Source organism: Haemaphysalis longicornis, unplaced genomic scaffold (assembly GCF_048455015.1).
Source record: "Haemaphysalis longicornis isolate Haplotype H1 unplaced genomic scaffold, Haemaphysalis longicornis Haplotype H1 scaffold_1, whole genome shotgun sequence".
In the NCBI taxonomy this organism is placed as follows: domain Eukaryota; kingdom Metazoa; phylum Arthropoda; class Arachnida; order Ixodida; family Ixodidae; genus Haemaphysalis; species Haemaphysalis longicornis.
This window is the reverse complement of record NW_027526203.1, coordinates 424,146,374-424,159,759: the sequence shown is the minus strand read 5'-3', so window position 1 is coordinate 424,159,759 and position 13,386 is coordinate 424,146,374. Positions and strand designations below refer to the sequence as shown.

Below are 13,386 nucleotides of genomic sequence, written 5' to 3'. Positions count from 1 at the left end.
TCGCATAGCCGACTGCGATGTTTTCGCTAACAAACACGTTTAATCGTGAATCTTTTTCGCAGCCACGTCTATATGCGTTCGAGCTCCCCGGGAAGCATTTAGAAACAAGCAATTAGCGTATTTTTTCAAGATGAATTTGCTCCTCTAAAGAAGCAGCCGACTAAAAAAAATCCAAGTGCGCACTGAAACACTCCTTATGGGTTGTGAATGCGAAAGCATGAATGTCCTACTGAACGTCTGGGACGAATTGTTTGGCGTCGCGTTGTTGAAGAGTTTTTAATCTTGCCAACACTTGCTTTGGGACCCGCCTTAACGCTTTCGAAAGGCTTCGATTCTCTCTACCGTTGCGCCGTTGCTCATTCGTATTCTACTGCTTGTTCCTCACATCTCTTCACCCGCGGTTCACTGACGGGGACGACCCCCTCTATTATAGCAACTGCCGAGATCAAGCTCGCGCTACGGAACTCCTAGTGTAACTGAACGCTCCCGAAGGAGCCGGTTTAGGTTTCGGACGCCATACACCGTTTTTAAAGACGACAGTCTTTCTTGGGCTACATAAATCCAGAAATTTTGGTCTGTCTGTCTGTCTGTCTGTCTGTCTGTCTGTCTGTGGCTCGATTCAGCTACCCGGCCAAAGAACAATGTTTACTGCGCAATAGTCTTGTATACTCACAGCCAAATGTGCGCGCCTAAGCCCGGTTTATATGTTCATACTTGTCAACTTTGTTGAACATGAACAAGACATTACGCAAATATAAGACCGAAAATTAATAGACAAGGGATATTTACTGTGTTTCTTTATTTAAAAAATTCATGGATGCATGGTTTTTCGTTAGCAAACGATATTCTGCATCTACTGCAGAAAACCGCCGCCTGCTGTTGCCCGCGCCACCTCCTGGCGGCATATGAGAAATCACGCGGCAACAGCAACGAAAGGTTCCACTAGCTAGGTTCCACGTTCTGCTTGGAACGCACGTGGAGCACGGCAACGCGGTTCTATACACCTTGAAGTCGGCCGCCTCGATTCACGCGCGTCTCCGCCGTACTGTAGCGCTGGCATCGAAGAACCCGGCCTGTAGCAGTGGAACGCGGTAAATTCAAATCGCCTTGAGCAAACCTTTAGTGTGTTTACCTTTGGATTTGCGCGACGGAACAGGAACAGCATGAGAGGTGAGCGGGAAAGCAAAGGGAGGCATTTCCTTGGCAAATGTCTACAAAGACTATCGTCTTTTGACGACATTTGCAACGAAAGCAGGAGATACGCGGCCAGTTTTTGTTTGTTTGTTTGTTTTTACTCAATTGGCCATTTATGACTTTCCCCTTAAAATGTTGCGTTGTCGTGTATTCACTGTTACAAACTATAATTTGCTTTAGCGTATATAAGGAAGGAAACAAGAGTTGCTGCTTTTTCCGCAACTATTATTAGAGCAATATTATAACCTCGTCTGAAAAATCTAGAAGCATCGGCAAAACACGATTCACATATCAAACTATAGGGACTTGGGTCGAAAAAAAGAGCACAAGCTATCACACCGAATGACCTAATGGCCTCGCTTAACATTAAGGATCCCGTCGAAAAATTGTATTTCCCTCACTGCTTCTAGAAGAACAAAGAATTCCCAAATGTGCTCATCTCACTTTGTGCGCATACATTCTTGGCAGTCAGTTTGATAAACGGCGTCCTGAAATTCCCCGCACCGCCTGGAACCAGTTTGATAAACGGCGTCCTGAAATTCCCCGCACCGCCTGGAACCCTACAGGGCCATCTGAACAAGTGAGCATTGACGTTCCGCTTTTAGTGACAATGTCGACACAAAAACAAATGCCGTTTGATGAGTTACAGCCTCTAAATGTTTCTGCCTCATAGTAACCTTCGCGTAATTTACCAGATGTTCGGTACATGCTAACATCATGATATGACAGAGGCGAGATCTCGGACTTTGAACGTGTGTATTACGTATTGCGGGGTCGCAATTCCCTTTGTTGCACTAACCAAAAAATTAAGGACGCTGCAGATGACAGCAGGATGCCCGATCAGTGGAATCAGGTTGTTGAAACCCCTTGTCGCCGAGGCTTAACACCGCCTGAGCACAATTTGCATAACCAATGCATTTTATGCCGTTCCAGCAAGACCATAGAAGAGGCACAGAAGGACCGCGTTGCTGCATGGCATCATGCGGCTGCACTGGCCGGACGACGCTCGTGTATAATACGCCTTCCAAGAAGAAGATGAATGGAGCTTCGTCTTGTGACGCTCCTGCGCTCACTTTTTTCCAGCGCGTATATCCACATGGTTGGTGTGTCGCGAAAACGTGTGGCTAAAAAGGCATTTATCCGATTACGTTGTGAACACAGCGGGAAATTGAGCCGCTGTTGTCTGCAGTACTGACGAGACTGCACACCGAGTCAAACAGAACTGCCATAAAGCATACATTCTTCTCACCCCGACGGCTGCGTTACGACGAGGGGGAAATTCGATTACTTGTAGACCAACATTTGCCAGCACAGGTAGTAAAACATGACGCATACTCTTCAAGAAATTTAATGGCGGCAGCTGCTATATGAGCTTCCAAGCTTGTGACAAAGAAATACAACTGCGAGGAAAACGCGGACGAAAACAAGAGGGAGGCGGGATTAGCGTGTTCTTGCTTTTTGCGCGGTTTTATTTCTTTGCCAGACATGAACCAACTAGCCAGCAACCAAGTCCCTCTTCCCAGCTTCGTTCGCGGTGGTGTAGTGACCGTATTTCATCAAGTTATGCAGCACAGCATGCGCTCCGAGACAACGCGAAAGGGTGGCAATCGTTCTCCGCTCGCCAACTCGGGGTACGATGACCACAGGTCATCTCGCCTGGGCGGTGGTGGGAATACCATAACTTCCGTCTGTCGTTTATACCTATACAACTGCCACCCTCTGGCAGTGCTTCTTCGGTATCTGGGAACCCACGTTCACGCTGGGCGTTTGCGGCGCGAGTTGCCTGCCCTGGCCAACCGTGAAATGGAACATCGTCCGCCAACAAATAGGGTTGATTCATTGATTGTGCAAAGAACAGGCCGCTGTTGGCCTATACGTCAGGGAAGTAGGAATTTGCGACGTTGACTTATGCTACAAATTCATTATCATCGCGCGCGTGTCCTTCCGTCGTTAACAGCTGCTTCCGTTCGGCTCCTGTTCGCGGCATAAGAAGTGACGAAAGTGAATCCGTAGAAGTGATGTAGGCAGAGAAGTGAAGAAAGGAATGCAGCAAGAAGGAAGATAAAAAGTAAGATAAAAACGAAAAAAAAAAAAGAGTAAGGAATCCCGTGAAAATTCTCGCCGACGCTCGGGAAGCGTCAATGCGATGCGGAGAACATTCCCCGACACATCCTTGTTCTTTAAACAAGAATAGGAAGGCATTCAGCGTAATGCTTTCGGGTAAGGCGTTCAATTAGGCGTTGCTTATTCCATTCAAAGCAGTCGGCATTTTTTCACTTCCTCCCCGAATCACTCTGAGACTTGAAATATGTTGGTTACTGAAATAAATTGCGGTCTCCGGCTGCAATACAACTATTAACTAGCACACGCATATATAGTTCAACTCGTCGAACCATATATGCGTGTGCTAGTTCTGACATGCCCATTCGGTTCTTGAAACTTGATAACATGCCTCAAGTCAAGTCAATGTGGACAGAAGTAAGTTATCGCCCTATAAACTGACGGACCTCGATTATCAGTCAGATATACAATCTGCGTAACTATACACAGCTACCAGGCTGAAGTAAAATAGTCCCTAGGCGGCGGCGCAGTGAACCGTTCGTAAAGGCCACCCCGGTAAGGAAAAACGCGCCGCGGCCTGTGCTCGGCTGCAGGGCGCATCGAGAGGGGGGCGGGCGATGCGCTCAACTGTTCGCTCCGCCGGCGGGAGAGGGCTGCGCGAGACGCAACAGTATACGGGAGTGCAATGAGGGGTGCGTACAGCAGTGAAAATTGAGAGAAATCGCTGCTCACGCTTTTCTGCATCAACACACGTCTAGCGCGAAACTTTTTCGTGTCATGCATTAGGTTCGCCTGTCTGCTTATTTGCCGAGCGGAGCGGAACCGGAAGCGCGATCACACGGAAGTTGACAGGAAAAACAATATGGCGCGGCCCCGGGTGCAGCTGCAGGCCCAGAGGCCGTGACAAATTACGCCGCCTTTGTTGCTTTCCCCCCGGTCTCTAGAGGCGACGGCTGCGCTCCGATCCGACAGCGGCTCGGGCCCCGCGGATTAGTGCCCGCCATCGAGCTCAGGGCCGCCCGCCGCTGGCCTCCGGCGCCGCCCGATCCCGCCTCTGCCTGATTGGGGATGCCTGCCTGGCCGAGTTACCGGACAGACTGTCCGAAATGCGACCGACAAATCCGCCCTCCTGCACTTTTACTTTCATTCACTGCTGCACTCCACCGGCCCCTGGCATGCGCCAGCGATGTCGTGTACGGCGGGGAAGCGAAACCAAGATCTACCGAAAGAATCTTACGCGAAAATGAGCCGCAGGTGTCGCTTAGGTGCAGCTGAGCGCGACCTACAATCATCTTAGTATACACGCATGCATGCTCTCTGGTCGGATAGCTTTAGCATTGCTCTATATTGTATTGTATTGTACACGTTTGTTAACAAACGTGTACAATACGTGTCCCCCCCCCCCCTCCCCTATGGCATCGAGTAAAAACTAGAGTACAGCGACCCGTGCAGAGTTATGCTGTTTCAGTTAACAATAATTTTCTCATTATATATTCTCGCGGTCCTGCACGCAATGTGGAAAAAGTTGCTGTGGCCCCCTTCCAATTGATGTGAGGCTGCTTTTCCCCCCGAACACGGTAATTTCTGCATTCAGTCGCACTTGCACCCGCATGTATTAGCATACGCCTCGGCTAAAGTGCTGGCGTACGGCTTCTCCGTTAATACGAAAAGCACGCCACTGGCATAAAGAACTGCCAACTAAATGCATCTGTGTTGTGTAGCCTGGCGTTGGTTATACAACGGTCAGTAATTAGTAGAACTTGCGTTGAAAGGAAAATATAGAAGGGGGCTCCCAAGGCCGCTACTACCTTTCTCTTGGACCCTCCTTTTTCGACAATCCATGAAGGGAACCTGGCCGCCATTCTTGCTGCCGCGTTTTTTTTTTATTATTCTAAAATAAAATATGATACACGCCTGACTCCATAGAATATTTGGCCGTACGTCATGATGCATCGTCAGGATCATCCTCATGACCCGCACCTTACTGATCAGGAGAAGAATCTTACGTTAGTGAGGTGCAAGACGAGGAGCTGTATCCAGCTAACGTGAGAGGTGTATCAAAAAACAAAAGTCAGAGGTGGCGAACGTAATCAGTTGGGCAAGTGTGTCTGTATTGGCAGCCCCGTCGGTCGCTTAATTTCTTATTACTGAATACTTATTTCTGTACTGAAATTTGCGCTCTAGTTCCCGAGAGACAGGGGCCAGTGAGTAAGAGTGGAGTAGCTTAACGTTCATTCGTTCGTTCATCTGTATTTAATATGCCTCCTTTTTAGGAGTGGGATCGCGATAACCGTCGTGAGTTTGAGTGTGAGAGTGCGCGAGTTGACGCGTGCGTGTGCGCTGAACGGTCATGCCAATCACCATGTATCAAAGCGCGAACAATTCGGCGCTCGTAGATGGAGCTCATTCTTGTCCCAGCAGGCAAATTTCGGCCCTAATTCTCGCGTGAGACATCTGCGGCCGCGTCGCTGCCTCTCTCGGGCGAGAAGCTCGCGCAGCGACTCTGATTGCGCGCGCGGGCGCGACAGCTGCTTTTTGCGCGCCTCGCGGTAGCAGAGCTGCTTAGGCGGCCGGTTAGCGCCTCCTTGTCCCGCTGACAACTGCTTTCACCTGCTGCGCGCTCGCAGGATGTAATTAAAGCGGGACACTCCTCCCCCGGCCGCCATTACGGCCCGTGCCGGGAAGCGCGGGCTCCGTCGCGCGTGTCCGTGTTAATTGCCCGGTTACGACCTGAATCCGCATCCGAAAACATACGATGATCATCCAAGACTTATCGCTCGCACCCGGAGGCGGAAACAAACGACGCCCTCGGCAAACAGTGACCCGACCTTAGATAGCTCGGCCGGCCGTCCGCACCGCTGTTTTTGGCCACCTGACAAAACCCACAAGTTTGAGGGGCCGGAAAGAAATTAAACAACACGCAGTTCGCGCATTCAAAACACGTGCCTTCATTGCAAGCGACAATGACGGTCTGGTTTTTGCAGTGCACACATGGGACAGGTGAGCACCATTGTCGGGGTGAAATTTGACTTTTCCTCAAGGGAATAACTTAACAGAAAAAAAAAGGGGGGTGGGGGTGCATAAGGCTCGCAAGTTCTTAGGATGGCCATCTTGTGCGATTTATTTAGGCGAGTTCTAGCTGGCACTGAACTGTCGACAGACAACTAGGGCCTTGCGGGGCATATGACCTCTTTTGAAAGCACGCGCTGCATTTATTGGATGAGCCCTGTAACCTTTCCAGACGAGGTGCAACTAACAGCGGTATGAGGCGCAAACTCGTCAGGTGTGCTGAGGCCAATTAAGCGTACACCTGAACACGGAATAATGCGAACGTAGCGGTTGCTCCTGAGAAGGTAGACAACACCCCAATCATATCGTTACGTGACACGAACCATGGCAGATGATGACGAGGGGAATATAATTCGGCCATCTTCGCCCGTGCACCACGGCGTGAATTCGTGGGCGTCGTCTTCCTCCAATATGAAGGACTATGGTGCAATGTACAACAGTCTTCATGTTCATGTGACAACATTGAGACATTTCTTTAGGGCTGGGCATCGGTTCAAATATTTAATCCGATTAATCGGCGGTTAATTAATCTATTAATCGGTTGCATTCGTTCAGAAAGAAAAGCGACTAAAACTAATATTTTATTATTGTTCATAATATTACAATGACAATAAGATCAATATGCTCATCGGCCTGTTCACAGAAATTCCAAATGAGGTAAGCAGGTCATCATCATGGCGCTGATGAATAGGCGAGACGTTTTTCACCCCGTTTTTTCATTGACACTTCATCAAAAGCATTGGCACTCGACGTAACTGCAGGGGGCACCAGATTATAATTGTGGTTTACATACGTCAGAGTTCTTTTTATACAACAGCCAAACAGTGCGAGTGCCCGCTCGACAATTTTTGTAATGCATAAATTTGGACTAAGAGTAGCCACTTTCTTGTCTGCCTGGGCTATAAGCTTTCGGTTTTAATGACTATAATCTCTAAGCATTCCTGCATCGTTTTCTGTTGTGACGTCAGGCGGGTTACTTGAACGAGAATATGATCCTCGACACGCTGGAGCACAATTTCGACATGGCACTCTTGTTAAATATTGCTCACTTGACTTCCAACCGATTAACCGGTTAAAAAAACTAATCGCGACTAAAGCATTAATCGATTAATCGGACGATTAATCGATTAATCGGACGATTAATTGATTAATCGGACGATTAATCGGTCAATCGCCTACCCCTACATTTCTTATGTATGCAAGGAAATATTTGACCACATCCCGCCTCTATTGCAATGGTTCCTGTTACGACGTGCTTGTAGCGTGCGATGTTACCTTCGTTGTTGGCTGCCTTTTCTTGCTCGCTAACCATTGCGACGCATTGCCAATGTCACTTTCCCTCTTTTCTGGCGCTGATCAAGCGCTGCTGCTTGCTCGCTCATTGTCGTCCTTAATTTAAGGTATTTTATTTTTCGTCTTTTTGCAGGACGCGGAATTGCGATGATTCAAGCTTACGACCAGCCTAAGGCGGGGAGCGACCCTTCGTTTGAAACGTTTTCTTTTTTTATCGTTCACAAAGTTCCCGCTAACGAGAAGCTCGTGTCCAGACTGCATGCCTAATCGCAGTTGATGTTTTTGGTTACTATTTTATCCGCTATGATGCCAAACCTGAAGTTGGAAACTCGGCTGTCGAGCCTTTCATCATTTAGGCTTCAGACATAAAATTCGAACGGATTACCGCAACTACCCACAGCATCATGCCCTACCCTACAGATACAAAAAAAGTCAAAGCCCCTTTTTTAACATAAATATTGCTAAAACGCTAAACTTTCTTCCGTGCAACCCGAGTCAAAGTCAAAGTCCAAAATCAAAACTGATCCGACCATGTCGGAACGGCGCAATCAGATAGACGTCGGATTCACAGCGCGAGGGACCCATGTTCAATTCCAACCACGGCAAGCGTTTTTTTTTTTTTCTTGAGGCACTTGATGTGCCTTTGTGGAAACCCATCTGTGTAAGTTGGCTCTCTGCAGTGCATTTTGGGAGTAACGGTTTGAATTTCGGACTTTGACTTTGGACTTTGAAGACATTGGCTTTCGAAAAGGGAAAGGGAATAAAAATGCTTATTCTCTCTCTCTCTCTCTCTCAACCATCTTTCACTTCAACCACTATCATCATCGTCAGTGAAAGTTGGCTTTCGTGCAGTGCGTTTTGGTTCGGATTGTCGCCATCAGTGAGCAAAAGAAAGCTTCGCTTCAAAACAAACGAAGAGAAAGGTTCAGTGCTGTTGGGCAACTGTACCAGCTTCTGTGGGCCAGTTGCCCGACCCGATGATGATCGTAAGGGCGGTGGTGTGCACGGGTTATAGCCAAGGCGATGGCTTCCTCTTCCGCTTCCCGGATAGGGTCGCTTTTGATTGTGGTAATGGCCAGAGGTTGACCTTTTGAAGTGACCACAGTAGCCACGACTCCCCGGTATCGATGGTACCGGGCAGTATCAGTGTGCGCTGCTTTGGAATCCTTTGAATAAAGCTTCTCAGGTGCCTTGGCTTTACCCTGCCCCCATCGTTCATGATGGTTTGGGGGCATACTTATGGGAAGGTTGGGGCCGTGTGTGTTGTCTCTGCCTACCGCTGGGAACATCTGTGGTCGCTGGCGACCTGGGCCTGCCAGTTTATACGTCGCCAAGAGCAGTCTCTGTCATGGGACAAGACCAGTCGCGGTGTGCGTCTCAGTGGACACACAGCGAAAGTCACACAGCGAGAAAAAGTATATCTTCTATTTAATACGGTTCTCCCAGCTGTCACTGTGAAAAAAAAGTCCCCGACCCTCTTCTCTCAGAACTGCACAAAATTACAAATAAAATGATTTCTAAAACAACAGCGTGACACTATGATCGCATTTTATTAGCACCAGTTTAGCCACCCCCACCCCCTCTTTTTTCTGTTAGGATGCTATCGAAGTTGACACGATATAATTTTAAGCACGCTCCTAACAGTGATTTGTATACGTTTATACGTGATTTGTGCCAAATATACTTACTGGTTTCATATAACTTGAATTTGACATCCTGGACTTCAAACTGAAATCCCCAAAGTATGTCGTGGAGTGCTTTTAACAGGTAGGACTACATGCTCTGGGGAAGCGTGCATAGTTGAAAATTAATGCTATCTTGTACTAAAGAAAACGAAAACGAAATTGAGTACTAATGCGCATGTACAATGAAACGTAAACTATGCAAACATTCACGACCGCACATTGAAGGCACATTTACTCACACGACAAAAAAAAAATCGCGAAGTGCGATCACCAAGAAATGGCTATACAGTGGCTCACCGTTAGCAAGTGATCGCTTTCATTGAAAACTAGCTATACGTCCTGAAAGCGTGCCTTTTTGTCAGACAAATAAGCACACTTTTATACAACCGTACCCCGAGCGAAAAAACGCCCGCAAATTGTTCAGTGCCTAAACTGTACGCATCTGCCAGTTCGGTTTGTCTTGCCATTCACGGCGAATATGAATCCCGGTGGTGAATCTTAGGAAAGTGAAGAACCTTGTGTTTCTGGAGTCTTTCTGCGTGGTTTGGGGTGTGGGTGGAGAAGACATTGGTGGGCGCCCGTCGGGGGCGCCACCCCGCCGTCCACCGCTGCTAACATCGGCCGCGGGTCTATGTCATGTTTTGCACGGACGACGGGGTTGCGGGTGAGCTGCTGTCGGTGATGACGACGATGACGATGATGATGATGATGATGATTACGATTCCCTCGAAGTGTTTGGCCGTACCTACATGGGGATATTGGTCTGGGATGAAGTGTTGACTGTGCCCGGTTGAAGCTTCGCGCCCCGAAATGCTCGTGTAGAAAAAAAAAATGGCGCGCATCTGCTCGCTTCGCTGCAAATGTCGTCGAAAGACGATTATCTTCTGCCGCTCGTATACCATGTAACACCACCTCGCTTTTCCCCCTCCAACACTTTACGCTCTTCCCCTCCCCTATCGCCATGATGCATGCAATAGAGGTTTGTTCAATTCAATTCAATTTTCCCGCGTTGTGTGCCATGTGTTGGGACAGCACGCGCCCTTTTTCATCTTTTGCGTTTTGCTCTGCTTGGAACAGTTAGTGCCGAAGCTTTTTTTGTGTGTGTTCTACCGCAATTGCGGCGTGAGGCGCAAATGTGATTACGAGCGACAGCTGTGAATGTTTAACGAATGATTAATGACGTAACACTGATGCACGTTCAAACCGATGTTTAGTTATTCTTGTCAGATGGCTTTATATTAGCATACAAAGTCCTTCAGGCTGGCGAAAGCGCTGAAATGATCCACCGCAGTTTCATTTCTTATAGTCGTCTAAAGGACTCCACGCCATTACATTTCAAAGCGTGTTCCTATATATGCGTTATCGTTTTATGTGCAGCTGTCGAACTTGCCTTATCAGTGGCTTCCGTAAGTGGGACACGTTCGCCCGGGGAGGGCCCCCCGGATCTGGCACACACTGGCTCGAAATCCTGAACATTAACAGCTGTCGAAGTAGGCCCTAACGCATTTTAAGCACCCGTGACGACCGAATGAAATGGGAACCCACCCGCCACGGCGGCCGCTTTTCTGATGGAGACGACAAGCAAAAACGCCCGTGTGTTCGAGATTTCGGCGACCGTTAAAGATCCCATGGTGGTCAAAATTAATCCGGAGCCCTCCACTACGGCGCGCCTCATCGCCTGCGTTGCGTCGGCGCGTTAAACCCCACAATCAATCAATCAATCAATCAATCAATCAATCAATCAATCAATCAACGAAATATGAATCCAGAATAAAGCCTTGTTCAGACATTACACAGGATCTTGCGCGGCGTGAATTAAAATAAACGCCCCCTTCCCTGCACTGCCGCAGATATGATTCCATAGAAAACGTAGCTATATTATGGTAGGTAAATATAAGTCCCGCATACACCCACTGGAAGCTGTATCTCCCTCGTGCAGACGCTGAAGTAAACTTCGTACAAACTGGGAAAACAAAAAAGAAGGATACAGGAGAAGGGATTTTCTACTGGAGCTGCGTATCTGTCAGTGGGGATTTATTTATGGCCTCTTCGTCTCCGGAGTGACAAAATCCAAAGAAGAGACCTAAGTCTGCTAGAACGCAGAATATATTTTTTTTTGCGCCTTTTGGGGAGGGGAGGGGATTGGCGGCTCCGTAGCGCGGCTGTAAACGCCGACCACCAAGCGCTCTCTTCGGCTTCCGGAGGCTGTTTTTCTTCCCGTCCCTTCTCAGAGACAAAGGACAGAGGAAACGCGATTCTGAATAACGTCGGAGGCTGTCCCGTTCCTTTGTGCGGCATGCGCCCCGACACCCCGCGACCCCCGATTCGAAATGAGACGCACGGAGAAGATTCGCGTATACCGTCTTCGAGGGGGATGTGGTTTTGGTACAAGCGCCAGCCTCTACCAGCTCTCCTCTCTGGTTTAACGAAGACTTCCCCGATGCCGTGGAGAACGCTGCTCTTTTTTTTCCCTCTTCGTTTGGTTTTCCGCTCCACTGTGCGTTTCCCTTCTCCAGAGGCCCCGCCGCTGTTCTGAGAAGTTTGTCTCGAGCACGGGTTCTTAAGTAAAAGAAGAAAAAAAAAGTATGAACACAGCTGGCCAAGTTTTGCCCCAGAAGCCACGTGCAACCAACCGAGAGGTCAGAGTATCTAGGCTCCTGCTGCGCAAAGCCCAGTGTTCGTACGGCAGCGCCTGCACATAGCTTTTGGAAAGTCTGTGTAGATTTCTCGAGCAGAAGCCCTTACCATTTTCTCCACACCTGCTTTCTTTCTGCAATGCTGGTTCCGTATCGACAGATAACGCAGGCGAGGAGCGTTTATGTCTGAGCAATAACCAAGGAATAACCAAAACAGACGAAGCAGTGACGACTCCCCGGCCAATTTTCGGCGACGTCTACATGACGTCACAGAATCTTGTTTTTGTGATTGGCGGTCGCCTACCACAGCCACCGCAAAGAAACACGACTGGGCTTATAACCTGGGGCCTCTTTAGTTCCGCTCGATCGAATCACTTGAATGCTGACATGCAGTTAACAACACACTGATGACGACGCTTTAAAGCGAAGCTTCAGTGTTCTCACTGATGGCCGCTGTAACGCGAAGCACCCTGCAAAAAAGCCAACTTTCTCTGGCGACGATGCTGAAGATCGTGGGTGAAGTGAAAGGAAAAAACTCTTCAGTGGCCGGAACCGAACCTGGGTTCCCCGCGCTATGAAGCCGGCGTCTATCCGATTGCTCCATTTCGACGTGGTCTACACTCAGTCCAAACTCAGGCGACAACCAAATAATCTGTCCACGAGAAAGCTTCGCATTCAACCATCGTTGTCGTTAGACGGAGGGGTGCATTATTTTTTTGGTGCTTCTCTCTAATGCGGCACTACTGCCGATATTACGGGCACTGCAGCGCGAAATTTGAAGGTATTTCAATATTTTGTGCCTTTTATTGGTTAAAAATTGCCGAAGCTTGCACTAAGTCGCGCAAGGCTTGAACCATGGCGAAGTTTCAGGATTTCTTTCTATATAAGCACTGAAGGACACACAACCAGACATTGAATTAGGTTTTAAATTGTGTATTTACATGTTCCAGTTACATTTACTGGGCGTCTGTAGCGCGAGCTGTCTTGTGATCCTCCCCCCTTGAGTCGCGGACGCACGTGAACTGTTTTCTTGGTATTTTTTGCGAGTTCCACGCGCAAACCTGGACGACGCCGGGCGCTCCTCGTGAAACGCGTGCTCACGAGCGTGGTAAACGGCGCGACTAACCATGGCACGGGGTTTTCTGATGATTCCGCACAAATTACGGCCAGAAACAGGTTCGCTGTTAAAAAAACGTCTTTGAGGCCGGAACGGAGCTAAGTGAGCTACCAAACGGAATGTCCTTTCAAATTGAACAGAATGAAGCTGCCTATAACATCAGTGTAACCGACGCCAACGGTACAAAACTAACGGTCGCTACAGTTCTCAGGACATTTAGTGAGGCAGAAGAAGAACTTTCCATCGCTCTGGCCGCCACGACGGGACGGCTACATCACTGTAATGACCAACGCGAAAGCCGCCTGCCGCAACTTCCTGCAAGGTCGCATAA

At 48.6% G+C, this 13,386-nt stretch overlaps 1 protein-coding gene across 1 annotated transcript in view; it reads right to left on the bottom strand.

Annotated features, from left to right (window-relative positions):
• Positions 1-13,386, bottom strand: part of LOC144155678 (uncharacterized) — a 237,218-nt gene that overhangs the window by 158,169 nt on the left and 65,663 nt on the right. The window lies entirely within an intron of this gene.